The sequence below is a fragment of the Protopterus annectens genome, chromosome 4.part0 (genome assembly GCF_019279795.1).
Source record: "Protopterus annectens isolate FY-2018-M chromosome 4.part0, PAN1.0, whole genome shotgun sequence".
In the NCBI taxonomy this organism is placed as follows: Eukaryota; Metazoa; Chordata; order Ceratodontiformes; family Protopteridae; genus Protopterus; species Protopterus annectens.
In genome coordinates, this window is record NC_056733.1 from 5,737,821 (window position 1) to 5,753,745 (window position 15,925).

General features: G+C 44.4%; 1 protein-coding gene across 1 annotated transcript in view; it reads right to left on the reverse strand.

Annotated features, from left to right (window-relative positions):
* The window catches only part of CRLF3 (cytokine receptor like factor 3), a 746,924-nt gene that overhangs the window by 302,929 nt on the left and 428,070 nt on the right, over positions 1 to 15,925 (reverse strand). The gene's annotated exons all lie outside the window — the stretch shown is intronic.

The following is a 15,925-nucleotide window of genomic DNA, read 5'->3' on the forward strand; positions in this document are numbered from 1 at the left end:
TCAGTAAATATTCCATGTAGTATATGCCTGCACCTACACAGAAACTGATGCAAACTGCGTATACACATACTATGGCACATCTGCATCTTCGGACTAATTACCATTAAGCCACCATCAAGCAGTGCCAGCTACAGTTATTGAGGTGATGATGTCACAGTTCCACTGACAAGAAAGATGGAAGGCGTGAAAAAATTCCAGTCAGAGAAATTTTAGATTCTTCATCTCTAGATATTAATAAGCAAAACGTTTGACCCATTCCCCATTCGTCAGCTACAAAAGTAAACAGCCAGCTGAATTCCACTGATCTATATTCAAAACATGCAACTTCTATTATGTAAAAGGACCTTACATTTTAAGAAAGTCTTATATTGCAGTTAATTTTACAGCTAAGAATTATTCTGGCTTGTTAAGAGTTTCATAAACTGAGCTCCTTTAGGCTACAAAACAAATGAAGTATCACAGTCAACTTTGCATTCTAACAGCTTGCTGAAGTCAACTCCTTCTAGGAATTAACTTTTGAAATCTTTCATGATCTAACCTGCCTCCACTATCTGGATGACATTTTTCTCTGAAAAAAGATACCCCCTTAAGTAACTTTTACATTTTTTTCTATTGTTTAAAAATTGTAAACTTACTGTCCTTATCTTGTTCCAGAGTGTACATACAGATGTTCTTCTCTCAATACACATAGATTTAGTTTGTTGGGTTTTTTTTGGCTGCATCTACTCCATTTTTTATGTGATTAACACATACCTCCAGTTATGGTGCCAGTAACGTGGCACACAGCAATAAAGCCCAGACCATACCTTAGCCAAATAGGTTCGATCAGCACCCAGGCCAATGGAGGACACAATCAGGAAAAGATGGCAGTTAGCAACTGATGCCAGTTTATCCATTTCAAGGGAAAAGGCTTTGCTTAGTCCTATCTCAGAAGCACCGTCTTGGGAAAACTAGCTGTGTATTCCATGTACAAAGGGGCTCAGCAGTGAAAGCCAGAGACTGCTTACACTCTAGCCAACTGCAGCTAGCATGTGGAAGCATGCACCAATCCTGGGCTTTGGTACAGCATCACTCCTGTCAGTTGTTAGGAGGAAGGCTGTAGGAGCTGCATAACCTAACTCCCCAAAACGCAACCGCTGCATTCTGTGGCACTGGCCCCCTCCCTTATTTTGTGTTTCAATGCTGATTCCAGGTAAGGAACAAACGAGTCCACAAGGGATGAGGTTCAGTGCATGCAAGGGGAAAGTGTAGTAGGCTAAAAAAAAAATCATCATTGCGACTTCCTTCCTCTTCCTTCAGCTTCAGTTCCAATGTACCTTATTGTTTATCTGTGTTCACAAACAGCAAAAAGGCAAATAAGTAATTGTGTTTACACACAGAAAAGACACTAATCTTGAGATTTAGTACTTGTATATAACAAGGTATAAGATATCAAATGTTTATATTTACAATGTACATCACGTACAAGTTTTATAGAGAATATATTTTAATTGAAAATAGCACAGGAAGTCAGTTGTAGAGAACAGGGGTTAAGCTATACAGATTAGAAAAAAATGTAAGTGGGTAAGGTGGTGGTATAAGGGACAAAGAAGCTAGAACAGCAAGCTGTTCAGCTGGATATTTAAACCATGGTACAACACAGAATAGTTAGAGTGTATTATGAATTTTAATTATGTTCTAGATGGCACTGCTGTCTGGAAAGCGTTTCTATTTTGCATCTTTAAACACACAATTTTAATTTTAAGGGGTTGCCTGAATTTCAAGTATGAATCAATAGATTTTATATTAGTGGGAAGGGATTCCCAAACTTAGGATGCTAGCACTAAGAAAGGATGTTCTGTGCAGAGGAGTGTTTTATGGGGGGGGGGGGTGAGTTTGGCATGGAAGGGGTGCGGGATCTCAGGTTTATGAGGAGGTTGTCTTGGTCCATCAGCAAAAAAATGGGAAGCAGTTGAGATTGACTAGTCTATATATATAACAGAGGCTATTAGTAGTGTATTGCATTGCAGGCCAGTTTGTGCTTCAAAGTACAGAACAATGGTGCTGTCTTTTGTGGATGGGGGGGGGGGGGCTTATAAATCTGCAGACATTGCTTGATGTTGTTTGACAAGATGCCTCATTAACAGGAAAGGCCTTTGTGAATCACCATGACATCTGCATATAAAAGTATATGGATGTGGGGGAGGTCAGATGACAGTTTTTTAAATGAACAAAGAGAAGAGTATTGGGGACAGTACTGATCCTTGTAGGACTCCTTTGATATGGGGAATAGTTGACGAGAGGTGATACCTACCTTGACTTTAGACCATTTACTATTCAGGAAGTCCTTCAATCACTGTACTGTATTTAGGTTTATGTCCAGTGTACAGGGTCTAAACTGGACTTGTGGTTGACTAAAGCAAAGGCATCTGTAGGGTCATTGAAGAGGGTACTTGTTATAGGTTTATAGGTAAATACTAGATTATCAGTCAGCAGACTATTATAAGCCTAGTCAATAATCAGAGGTCAGAATCAAACCATGTACCTTGTATCTGTGAGGTAAAAACCTTAACTGTTATGTCAACCCCCACAAAGAAACTTCTTGTGTTTTGAACTAAGTCAGCTGCCAGCGCATACAGGGCTTCACTGTACTCCTAGCAGACCAAAACCCATGTTGTTGTTATTACAGTTGTCACTGTGAGAAAATTTGGCAGGATTGGATAAATTCTGACAGAAGGTAGAATACTACTTTCTCAATGATTTTGCCTAGGGTTGGTAATATTGATGTTGGTCTGAAGTCACTTCTACTGCAGGGTTTAAGAATTTTAGGAAGTGGCTTAACTATTCCGAGTTTCCATTTTGTAGGCATGATGCTATTAGTCTTCAGAATGCAGAGTTGCTCGACGAGTGACTAGGACATGTGTTGGTATCTGATCTCGCAACTTTTCTGTAGTTTTTGTTTTAATTGCTCAGAAGTAGAAAGGGGAATTCAAATGGAGCGTCTAGTGCTAAACTGATGGAAAGTTGCATATTGTTACAAGGTGGCTCACCTGAGTAGTGTTGGAGGAAATAAGGAAAAAGTTTTAAGTGGGAAAGCTGTGGAAACACTGCATCTTGCACCACCTTGTTATACTGTACTGTAAGACAAGATATTCCTAGGTATCTTTGCTGTTTTGTCATCCCAAACACTGCCCCCCCACCCCCCACCAACAGACACTCACATACACATCTCTTTGCTATCTGACCCTGGACCCAAGTGCAGAATCTGCATTTACTCATATTAAAAGTTACCCAAAATTCTATTAACCACTTCTCAAGTTTGTTCAGCTCTACTGTTCCTTCTGTCTACAGAATCCACAGTGCTAATTTTACTGCACATACTAATGGTATGCATGCCTTCCTTGCTAAATCTTCAAAGGTGTCAGAAATAAATACAAGTACCAGTCACAGCAATAACCCACTCATCATTGTTTCTTTCTTCAATGAAAACTGTATCACCACTGTCTCATGCCTATCCAGTTCTCACTCCTAAGCCGATCATTTTGTTTACATGCCTGGTATGTACAGTGAAAAGAGATGTAGCCACATTAAGAGCAACAGGGTTAATAACATAGCAAAATAATAACAAATCAAGACATCCACCTAAAAAACAAGTTCTATAACTGGCCAAGACCTGAGTTTAAATGGTCTCAAACAAGAAAGCCAGAAACACGAAGCCAAAGAAAGGACGAAGAAATGTATTTTAATGAAGGACATTGAAAAGAGAAAAGCTCAAAGCACAGGCACTCTCAACTGTACATGAAATGATACAAAAAGTAACTTGTGGAATCAGTTATACCCTAAAAAGACACTGGTCAAGCAACTTCTCTTCTACAACAAAAAAGGATTACGCAAAAAATACATTTGGAAGTTCAAATGGACTTGCAAAATGCCAGAAAACTGAACAACTATATATAAATATATACACAGACACACAGACAGACACACACACAGTTTCAGTGCCAAGAAAGTACACAGACAAAACATGATCTGTTTACCACAAGTAATGTGAGAGAAGGATACAGAAGAAAAGTCTTAACGCAAAAACTAAACTAAAGTTACAGCTATGAAATACCATACCTCAAAGCAGACAATTTTAAAACTACAAACTACCGATGTTCAGAATATGACATGCATAATTAATATTCCTTCCCTTTCCTCTTTTGTGAACTTTGACTACTTTACCTTCTCGAAGTAGATCATCTGCTGCAGTAACTCCATGTTGGATTAGCTTCTGGCAGTCTTCCAGGGGTTTGATATTCTGCTGTTCAATTGAATCAATCTCCTGCAGCAAACATGCAAGTCTGTCATTCAGCAACTTGGTAAAAGTTGCTTTTAAGTCACTAAAATGTTGCTGGAGTGTTTCTCTTGTCTGAAGTGTACTTCCTTTGATCTGGATTACAGAAAACAAGAAAAGTACAGTTTTGTACCTACCATAAATGTAGATGTCCGATAGACATGCAACTGCAGTCATAACATGTGGGTTGTCCTGCCTCAGGCAGCCCTCGGTCGGCCGGATTCCAAAGTCTGGGTCCGACGCCGGCTGATGTCGCATTTCTCTCCGACGTCAGAGCGGCTGGAGTACATAAGCATCAGCCGACGCCATTTTCTTCAGTGTTTCTTGCCCCAGATGCCAGGTGCCCTCCAAGGAAGGCTGTAATCAAATTGGAAGACAAAAACAGGATTCCAAACAAATAAATGAGCAATAAAACAAATACACCATAACAGATATCCCCAGCTAAGAGTAACAGGGATAGGAGTGGACCCTAGGCATAGAGGGGTATGGAGGGAGGGAAAATCCGACTGCAGTTGCATGTCTATCGGACATCTACATTTATGGTAGGTACAAAACTGTACTATGTCCTTCAAGAATGCAACTGCAGTCATAACATGTGGGTAGAATACCATAGCTTAGCTGGGGGAGGAGGAATGCTCTAGGAAAAAGATGGTGTGGCAATCAAACCCTGCAGGACTGCTGAAGCAAAGCCTGCTCTGGATCTGGAGTATAGAGGGAGATTGTAGTGTTTGGAGAATGTATGCACGGAGCTCCATGTAGCAGCTTCTAGAATGTCCTTGGTAGGCACCCCTCTTAAGAATGCTGTAGAGGTGGCTGTAGCTCTGGTGGAATGTGGTCTGACATTAGCTAGAACAGTCTTTCCATGAAAGGAATAACAGAATCTGATGCAATGTCCAATCCATTTACAAATAGTCTGTTTTGAAATTGCTTTTCCTTGGACTGCAGGAGCGTAAGCTACAAAAAGTTGTTCAGACTTCCTACTGGCCTTGGTTCTGTCCAGGTAGTATCGAAGTTGTCTGTGAATGTCCAAGGTATGCAACAGTCTTTCCCCCTTATTCTCAGGATTGGGGAAGAAAGCAGGCAGATGAATGGCTTGATTTAAAGAAACCCTAGATACCACCTTTGGCATAAAAGTAGGGTTGGTCCTTAATGAAACCCTGTCTCTATGAAAAATAATAAAGGGTGGTATTGCCATTAGGGCCTGTAGCTCCGAAACCCTTCTTGCTGAGGTAATTGCCAACAGGAAAGCTGTCTTCCATGAGAGAAATTGCAAGTCAACTGAAGCTGCTGGCTCAAAAGGAGGTAGAGTCAGTTTTTCTAAGACAAAATTGAGGTCCCAGGCTGGCACTGGGGCCTTTCTTGGTGGCTTAACGTTCTTGATTCCCCTGAGGAATTGCCTTAGTAAGGGGTGAGAAAAAACAGGAGGATCAGTGTTGTATCTAGCTGAAATAGCAGATGCATGTATCTTTATGGAAGAATATGAGAGGCCGTTCTTTAACATATCTGCCAAATATTCCAAGATGAGTGGGATGTTCAACAATGATGCATCATGTCCCTTGCTGGTATTCCAATTGCTGAATCTTTTCCACTTTGCTAAGTAGACCTTTCTGGTGGATGGTCTCCGAGCCTCTGTTAGTATCCGCTGAACTTCCTTGGAGAGAGATAAGCTGAAGTTATTTATGGGAAATGTGTTTAATGCGGACAAGTCCAGTATTGGTCTCCATTGAAATTCTTTTCTTGGAACAAGGAACAGTCTTGAGTAAAACCCCTGGTCTTGTTCTTGTTGTGGAACTCTTTCTATTGCTTTCATTCGAGTCAGCAGAGTGATTTGCTTGATAGCCTCTGCCCTCTGATTTTGTGGTAGGTTTGGCATGCCTTGTTTTCTTGGTAAGGTATGAAAATGAAACTTGTACCCTCGGTCTATAATGTCCAAAATCCATTTGTCCTTTGTCAGTCTGTGCCAGTTTTCTGCAAACAGAGATAATTTCCCCAAGGGAGCTTCTAGTTGTTCCCTGGTAGGCGGTAGTAGAGGAAAGTCATTGAGATTGTGGTTGTGGGGCAGGTGAAACCCCTGCGTCACTTCTTTGGTTTCCTGGCTGCCATTGTCGTCCCCTGTAAGGGCCTCTGTATTGGCCTCTTCCTCGCCACGTCTGTTCTTACCCCTTTGAAACTTTTCTGGATTAGGAAAGGCCCAGTTTTTTGAAGGCCAATTCCTACTGAATCTGGGGGGCTGAACCTGGAGGAAATCTTTCACAGTCTGAACTGATTTTGCTTTTTCTTCGATGGTCTTTAACACATCCTTAGCATTTGCACCAAAAAGCTTGTTCTTTTCCAAAGGTGCATCCAGAAGTTTTGCTTTTACATGATCTGGTAGAGGTTGATCTTTTAACCAAGCATGTCTACGAATGACTGCCCCTGTCATAGCTGCCCTACATGAAGCTTCCAGTGCATCATATCCACACTGCAGGAAGTGATTGCTTACTTGCTGAGTGTTATGTACAGCTTCCTGCAAAGACTTCCTGTCTAAAGGATCAGGAGAGGCTAATGTTTTTTGTAAATCTTCTAACAGATAATCCTGATATTGTAACATATGAAAAGGCAATTTAAAGCTCTCATAGATAAGGTAGTGGATGTGTAAACCTTTTTGCCCCATCTCTCTAATGACCTAGCTTCCCTGTTGGAGGGCAAAGGATTTTTGAGGTGGAGGCTGAAACTCCTTTAGGCCCCTGTGAAATAGTTTCCAAATCAGCAGAATGGGCCCTGAATAAATGGGAATGAGTTTCTGGGACCCTGTAATACCTGTCTGGCTTGGCTGGAGCAGGAGGAAGAGAATCAGGGGTAGCACTAGAGTCAGAATACAAATCATCCAGAACATCAAGTACAGGAGGAATAGCTAAGGGCCTGTGCTGAGGCTTCTTAAGGAAAGTCCTAAGGCGTTTCCTATAATCAGAATATTCCTGACCCTGCCACTTGAAATGTTCCCTCATGGTGTGCAGAACTTCCCCAAAAGAAATATCCTCAGGAGGGGAGGCCGAGGGGATGGAATCTTCTGCATCCGAGTCCTCATAGGTCTGGAAGAGCTCTTCCTGGCTATCTGAGTGGACAGAGCCCTCAGAATCTTCATCTGAAGGAGTAGGATCAGAGGGTTCAACCCGGGGCCTTTTATCAGGAGGAGGCTGGGATCCTCTGTCAGGATGGGCCTGTGAACCTCTAATCATGGAAATCAAATCAGCAGCATTGGACATAATTTGTGTCTCTGGAGTCGGCTGAGGAAAGGATTTAGAAGTAATATGCTTTGTTTTGCTGGCTGCCTTAGCCCTAGTGTAGGCCTTAATAGACATGGCCATAGGGGGCCTGGCAGCTCCACGTGCAGGAGTGACCTTGTCTACAGCAATGGTCTTGGGCGTTTCCTCGGTTTCGGTATCCGGAGGAAAATCTATAACTGGCGTCGGAGTAATGTCTGGAATCGGAGTCGTCGGTAATGCGGTGTCTTCGGTTCAGAGCGGTGGAGAGACCGTCTCAGAGGGAACCGGAGCACTCGCGCTAGGTTTTGGCGTGGAGTCGGTGGTAGACGCGGGCCGAGGATGTCGGTCCCGGTCTTTTCGCTTTTTGGGAGTTTGCGATGTCGGAAGATCCGACGGCATGGTGTAAGCAAAATTATCGCCGAAAAAATCTTCAGTGAACTCCGCCCGGCGCCTGAGAGTGCGCTTGTTGAAGCGAGCACAGGCTACACAGGCCGAGACGTCGTGGTCTGGGACCAGGCAAGGGAGGCAGTAAGAGTGGAAATCCTTATGAGGTAGTTGTTTACCACAAGAAAGACAATTGTTAACTTTTTCAGTAATTTCTGACATCGGCTGAGGCAAGAAAAGGTCCCCAACGGGGTACTTAGCTTTTTTGATGACTTCGGTATCGTAGAATACAGGAGTTGACCGACCGGCACTTGCGAACTGCTTCTGCTTCGGGCACCGCGTGGCAAGAAAGACTGGAGATATTGGGGACAGTACTGATCCTTGTAGGACTCCTTTGATATGGGGAATAGTTGACAAAAGGTGATACCTACCTTGACTTTAGACCATTTACTATTCAGGAAGTCCTTCAATCACTGTACTGTATTTAGGTTTATGTCCAGTGTACAGGGTCTAAACTGGACTTGTGGTTGACTAAAGCAAAGGCATCTGTAGGGTCATTGAAGAGGGTACTTGTTATAGGTTTACAGGTAAATACTAGATTATCAGTCAGCAGACTATTATAAGCCTAGTCAATAATCAGAGGTCAGAATCAAACCATGTACCTTGTATCTGTGAGGTAAAAACCTTAACTGTTATGTCAACCCCCACAAAGAAACTTCTTGTGTTTTGAAGTAAGTCAGCTGCCAGCGCATACAGGGTTTCACTGTACTCCTAGCAGACCAAAACCCATGTTGTTGTTATTACAGTTGTCACTGTGAGAAAATTTGGCAGGATTGGATAAATTCTGACAGAAGGTAGAATACTACTTTCTCAATGATTTTGCCTAGGGTTGGTAATATTGATGTTGGTCTGAAGTCACTTCTACTGCAGGCTTTAAGAATTTTAGGAAGTGGCTTAACTTCTTTCCATTTTGTAGGCATGATGCAATTAGTCTTCAGAATGCAGAGTTGCTCGACGAGTGACTAGGATATGTGTTGGTATCTGATCTCGCAACTTTTCTGTAGTTTTTGTTTTAATTGCTCAGAAGTAGAAAGGGGAATGGGAGCGTCTAGTGCTAAACTGATGGAAAGTTGCATATTGTTACAAGGTGGCTCACCTGAGTAGTGTTGGAGGAAATAAGGAAAAATTTTTAAGTGGGAAAGCTGCAGAAACACTGCATCTTGCACCACCTTGTTATACTGTACTGTAAGACAAGATATTCCTAGGTATCTTTGCTGTTTTGTCATCCCAAACACTGCCCCCCCAACCAACAGACACTCACATACACATCTCTTTGCTATCTGACCCTGGACCCAAGTGCAGAATCTGCATTTACTCATATTAAAAGTTACTATTAACCACTTCTCAAGTTTGTTCAGCTCTACTGTTCCTTCTGTCTACAGAATCCACAGTGCTAATTTTACTGCACATACTAATGGTATGCATGCCTTCCTTGCTAAATCTTCAAAGGTGTCAGAAATAAATACAAGTACCAGTCACAGCAATAACCCACTCATCATTGTTTCTTTCTTCAATGAAAACTGTATCACCACTGTCTCATGCCTATCCAGTTCTCACTCCTAAGCCGATCATTTTGTTTACATGCCTGGTATGTACAGTGAAAAGAGATGTAGCCACATTAAGAGCAACAGGGTTAATAACATAGCAAAATAATAACAAATCAAGACATCCACCTAAAAAACAAGTTTTATAACTGGCCAAGACCTGAGTTTAAATGGTCTCAAACAAGAAAGCCAGAAACACGAAGCCAAAGAAAGGACGAAGAAAATAGAAGTTATGTTCTTACCATAACGTTCCATGTTAGTTGTCTTCTTCTCGCCTTCTTCTTGCTGGATGGGTTCGAGCCGACCTCGGCCCGACTGCCACTCTAAAGCTCGAGAGTTGGTTCCACCGGCTCGAGGCTCCCTTATATCCCACAATGCTAGGCGAGAGTTACCTCAGATCTCCTTTGTAAGCTAACCCCAGCTTATAATAGTAACAGAATAACTGTAACACAGAGTCCACCTCTAACAACAGGAAGAAAGAAGGGTGACCTACATCCTGACCCAGAAAATATGCCCAAAGGCATATGTCTTAAGAAAGAGGTGGTAGAAAGAGAGGTCACGATCACAACTCCTCTAGGTCTGTCTAGGCCAGGGGGAAGGAGGGTGGAAGAAGAAGGCGAGAAGACAACTAACATGGAACGTTATGGTAAGAACATAACTTCTATATGTTAAGTTGTCTATCTCGCCTTCATTCTTGCTGGATGGGACCGTCCCTAGCACCTTGTCCCGGGTGGCCTAACGGAACAGACTCCTGAGAACAGTGGAACCAAAATTAGCTCTATGTCTAGAAGCTAAATCCAACTTATAATGGGAAATAAAAGTGTGAGGAGTAGCCCAAGTAGCCGCTGCACAAATGGTGTCAATAGGCAGTCTGTCTTGGAAGGCTAGAGAAGTAGCCAAAGCTCTGGTGGAATGGGCTTTAGGTTTATTAGGCAGTTTTGGTGTCTAATCTCATAAACAAGGGTAATCAGAGATGTTAGCCATCTGGATAAAGATACCTTTGAAACTGGAAGTCCCTTTCTGCTTTCCGCATAGGAGACAAACAGCTGATCAGATTTTCTGAATAGTTTAGTCCTGTCCAAGTAGTACCTTAATTGACGATGAACATCCAGGTAGTGTAATTTTTGTTCAGACCTATTTGAATACTCCGGGAAAAAGACAGGAAGGTCAATGCATTGGTTTAGATTTGATGTTGAAACCACCTTAGGCAAAAAGGACGGGTTAGTTCGTAAGGAAACTCTGTCCTTATGAAACACAAGGTAAGGAGAACGACAACTGAGTGCTTGAAGTTCTGAAATTCTTCTAGCTGATGTGATAGCCACCAGAAAGAGAGTTTTCCATGATAATAACTTTAAGGAACATGAAGCTGCAGGTTCGTAAGGGGAGAGAATCAAAGAAGCAAGAACTAAATTTAGGTCCCAAGGAGAAGGAGGATTTCTTACAGGAGGTCTGAGAAGAAAAACTCCTTTCAAAAAGGCTTTGCAGAGTTTGTGGGACATTAGGGCAGATTCAGAAATACCCACATGGAAATTAGAAATAGCTGCCAATTGAACCTTAAGAGTAGATGGAGATGAACCTGCATGGAAGAGTTCAGCTAGAAAATCAAGGACTAGTTGGATGGAAGCGGTGAAAGGATCTATGTCCTTTCCTTGTGCCCAATATGAGAAGCGTTTCCACTTACTCAAATAAATCTTCGAGTGGAAGATTTATGGGAAGCTATCAATATATCTCTAACAGAGTGAGATAATTGAGGAAGCCTGGCTACGGTTGGAAGTGGAGGAACCAAGCAGTGAGGTTCAGAGAGGGAGGGCGATGAAACTGACCCGACTGATGGATCAAAAGATCTGGAACTAGGTCCAGATTCCACGGTCGCTCAAAAGAAATCGATGTAGAAAGGGGAACCACACTTGTCGAGGCCAGTAAGGAGCAATGAGGATCAATGAGGCCTTCTGAGCGATAGCTTTCTGTATTACTTGAGAGATCAGTGGGAAAGGAGGAAATGCATACAGAAGTCCCGGGCCAAACTTGGACTAGCGTCCCTGCTGGGTTGGCCTGGTAAAGGGAATAGAGTGAAGTACTCTCTGCACTTGCTGTTTTGGGGAGTAGCAAAAAGATCGCAGCAAGGCTGACCCCACTTGAGAAATATCTCTCACTACAGAGTCTTTCAGAGACCACTCGTGAGGCATGAGAATAGCTCTGCTCAACTTGTCCGCAATGTGATTGGACTTCCGGGATGTGCGTTGCTATCAGAAAACGCTGAGAAGAAATCACCCATTGCCACAGTCTGAGTGCTTCTCGACACAGGGGGTATGATCTGGTTCCGCCTTGTTTGTTGATGTACCACACTACAGACATATTGTCTGTCTGGATTGCAATCGTTCCCAAGGGAAGAGAGTCTTGAAGGGCTTGCAACGCTAAAAGCACTGCTCTCATCTCCAGAACATTTATGTGCAAGTGGCATTCGTTTGGTTGCCATGTGCCCTGGACTGTCCTGCCCTGATAATGCCCCCCCCCACCCGATCAGGGAGGCATCCGTTGTCAGAGTAGCAACCGGAGGAGGTGGGACAAATGGTCTCCCCAACAGGAGCTGGGGGGAAGACATCCACCACCTGAGATGCTTTTTGCACGCGTGATCATAATGGTGTGAGACATTGGAAGTTCCTGGTATGACCATTGAGAAAAAGCATCCACTGAAGGATCCGCATGTGGTATCTGGCCAATGGAGGAGAGGTATGGCGCTGCCATGATTCCCAACACCTTTAGAACTAACCTGGCCTTGGCTCTGTTGTTGTTGAGAAGAAGAGACACCAATTTTGAATGTCTGATATCCTTTGGTTCGTTAGTGTTGCAGACATGTTTACAGTATCTAAATTTGCCTATGTAGGTAATAGTACAAGGCGACAAAACAGACTTTTCGCAATTTATTGAGATACCCAGTTCTTGACAGCGAAAAGTGTAATCTCTGGCCATCAAAAGGAGATGCTTGGTGGGAGCTGTGAGGAGCCAGTCGTCCAAATATGGAAACACCTGGAATCCTTGTCGTCTCAGGTGAGAAGCTACCACTGCCATGCATTTGGTAAACACCCGGGGGGCAGTGGTGAGACCAAAGGGCAGGGCCCTGAATTGAAAATGACTGGTTCCCAGCCTGAAGCGGAGGAATCTTCTGGAGCGTCTGTTCATTTTTATGTGATAGTACGCGTCCTGAAGGTCTATAGAGCACATCCAGTTTCCATTTCCCAATAGGGGAAGAATGGATTGCAGCGTGACCATTCGAAATCTTGTTTTCTTGACCGATCTGTTCAAGATACTGAGATCCAAAATTGGTCTCCAGTCCCCTGTTTTCTTTGGAACTAAAAAGAACCTTGAGTAGATTCTGGATCCTAGTTGGTCTGCTGGCACTGGCTGAATAGCTCTTTTTGCAAGCAGTTTTGAAATTTCCAAAGCTGCTATATCCCTTTGAGCGGGTGGGACATCTGGAAGGGATTTTTGACTGATTTGGAAACGAAGAAAGGGGATAGAATAGCCTTCGAAATGATGGACTGTACCCATTTGTCTTGTGTCAAGGATAGCCAGCCTTCTGGGTACAGTGACAATCTCCCCCCGACTGCCCCGGAAGATGGGCAGTCGTGCAACACCTCAGGGATGCTGAAAGGGCTTATCGGAGAACGTTTCTCGATTGCCCTGGTTCTGGACCCCTGCCTCTAGGGCGTCTACCATTGTTGTTCCCCTCTGCCTCTGGCGGGAACCGACTCTGTCGTCAGGCGAAGTCCCTTGGGATTGTTTACGGAACCACATCTTTCCCCTTCTGGCCTTTGGGGTAAGGCCTAGAAGGAGTAGAAAACGGACTGACGGCAGAAAGGGTCTTGCCATCAGTCTCGCACCTAGTCAGGGTTTCTTTCACTTGTGGACCAAAGAGATGATCCATCAAAGGGGAGTTCGTGAAAGACGCCTTGAAAGGTTCCAAAATTGCATAGCCGCATCCAGGCGTGCCTACGTAAGGCTACCCCTGTTCCTGCTCTGCTCGCTCCATCGGCCGCATAAGAGGAGGCGCATGGAGGAGTTGGAAATAGAATTAAGGATAGCCAGCTGCGTGTTCATTTTTTCTTGAAACCCGGAGCTGTAGGGTCTAGCATTTCACTCGCTTCTTTGATCAAGTCCCTTTGAAGACGAGTGAAATGGCACAGGTAATTCAGTGAACGCATAGTAAATGTCGCTGTGGAGAACATCCGCTTCCACCTATCCATGGACCTAGATTCCTTGTTAGGTGGATGGACAGGCACTGAAGGATCAGCCAGTTCCTTCTTTGTGGCGGCAGCTACCACCATAGCATCCACAGAGACTCCTTTTGATAAAAATTCCTTGTCTGCTGGAGCTGTGATGAATTTGGAGGGTCTCCTGGGAGTGGGGCCCACTGAATCAGGAGCCGTCCATGCCTTTCTAGCAACCACCTGGATGAGGGGGTCAAGGGGGACACCCAGGAGGTGGAAGGGCGAGAGCCAAACGCCTCAAGATACACAGATTCGTCCTCCGAAGGGTTGAGGGCTGGCCAGTTTCCGCTCTGTTTAAGGATCCCCAGAATGCCTGCAAAAGAGACATCTTCAGGAGGGGAACGGGGGGAACCCTCAGGATCATCCAGATCTGTGTCGGACGTGATAGACTCAGGTGAGTCAATGTGCTTCCTCTTGCACTTCCTCTTCCGAGGCTCTTCTGCCAAATCAGGAGAGGCCTCGGAAGAGGATGAAATCCCACAGGGGCTCCTGAGGAGTTGGCTCTCTGCGGTCCGGGATGAGGGAGTGAGTCGACTTACCCTGAGGCAGCATAGAGGGGGGCTGACGGAGCCGACTGTGGAGTAGAGCCAGGCTCTAACACACTCCGCATGACCTCTGTCAGGCAGAGCCAGAGGTCCCGCGCAGGAGCCGAGAACCCCTCGGCACCGACAGTGATGGCTCCGAGGCGATGTCCGAGCCGAACTCACCAGCGCCGGCACCGAGAGGAGAGGGGTCGGACAAGGGTCCGATGCCACTCACCCAAGTCCGCCGAGATTCCTCCATGGAAGAAAGCGGAGCCGAAGACAATTGTCGAGGAAGGAGTTGATGGACGGGACAGGCACCGACTGATGAGTCGGGCTCTGAAGCATCTGGGCCAGTGCCTCTGACTTGTGTAGTCGTCTCACCACCCTCTGAAGGTCATGATCGGACAACCTCGATGACCTAGAGGAATGAGACCTTTGGCCCGTTCAGACAGCAGGGGAGAACCTGGAGCCGAATGAACGGAGCCAAGAGAAGGTGACCTAGACCTCTTTCTGGTTGTCGGCTCAAGGTCTTGTCGGAGCCGACAGGTACTCGATAACTCCTGCCCCCCGCGCCGAGGGAGCCACAGAAACTGTGGACTGAGTCTTATCGGCTCCAGCCGGAGCCGATAAAGGCAAAGGTTGAACAACCTGAGGTCTCGGCTCAGAAGCCGAAGACCTCGATGCCTTGGAGGGCTTCCCTGTTGAGACAGACAGGGAATCCTCAGGCTTCAACAAGCCTCTCAAAATGAGCTTGTTTTTTCTTTCCTGCAGGACCCTGGGGCTGAAGCCATGGCAGACAGCACAGGAGTCCTGCAGGTGCAAAGGCCCCAGACAATAGACACAAGAAGTGTGAGCGTCTGTCAGAGACATTTTCTGACAGCACGCATCACACTTCTTGAATCCGGAGACCTTTGCTTCTTTAGACATAGCCTAACTGGTGAACACAAACACACACTCAAACACACCAGTTATACCCTGTCAAAACACAATTATAGCAAAATATACTAAAATAAGTACAATAAGCAGTAGTACTACACAAACACTCCCTAGGGAAGGAAGGCCTAAGGCCCAAGGGAAGAACTAAAAGTTCTTTTGACAAGAAACGGAAGAAATAGGTTGGGATAGAGTTTAAAGAACTACACTAATTTAGGAATAACTAAACTAAAAAAAGGGAAACAAGAGTAACTTTTATAGAAAAGCTAAAACTTACCAGGAACCGTAGAAAACCAACCTCGAAGCTGTAGCGGCAAAGCGAGATCTGAGGTAACTCGCCTAGCATTGTGGGATATAAGGGGAGCCTCGAGCCGGTGGAACCAACTCGCTTTAGAGTGGTCGAACCCATCCAGCAAGAATGAAGGCGAGATAGACAACTTAACATTGTATTTTAATGAAGGACATTGAAAAGAGAAAAGCTCAAAGCACAGGCACTCTCAACTGTACATGAAATGATACAAAAAGTAACTTGTGGAATCAGTTATACCCTAAAAAGACACTGGTCAAGCAACTTCTCTTCTACAACAAAAAAGGATTACGCAAAAAATACATTTGGAAGTTCAAATGGACTTGCAAAATGCCAGAAAACTGA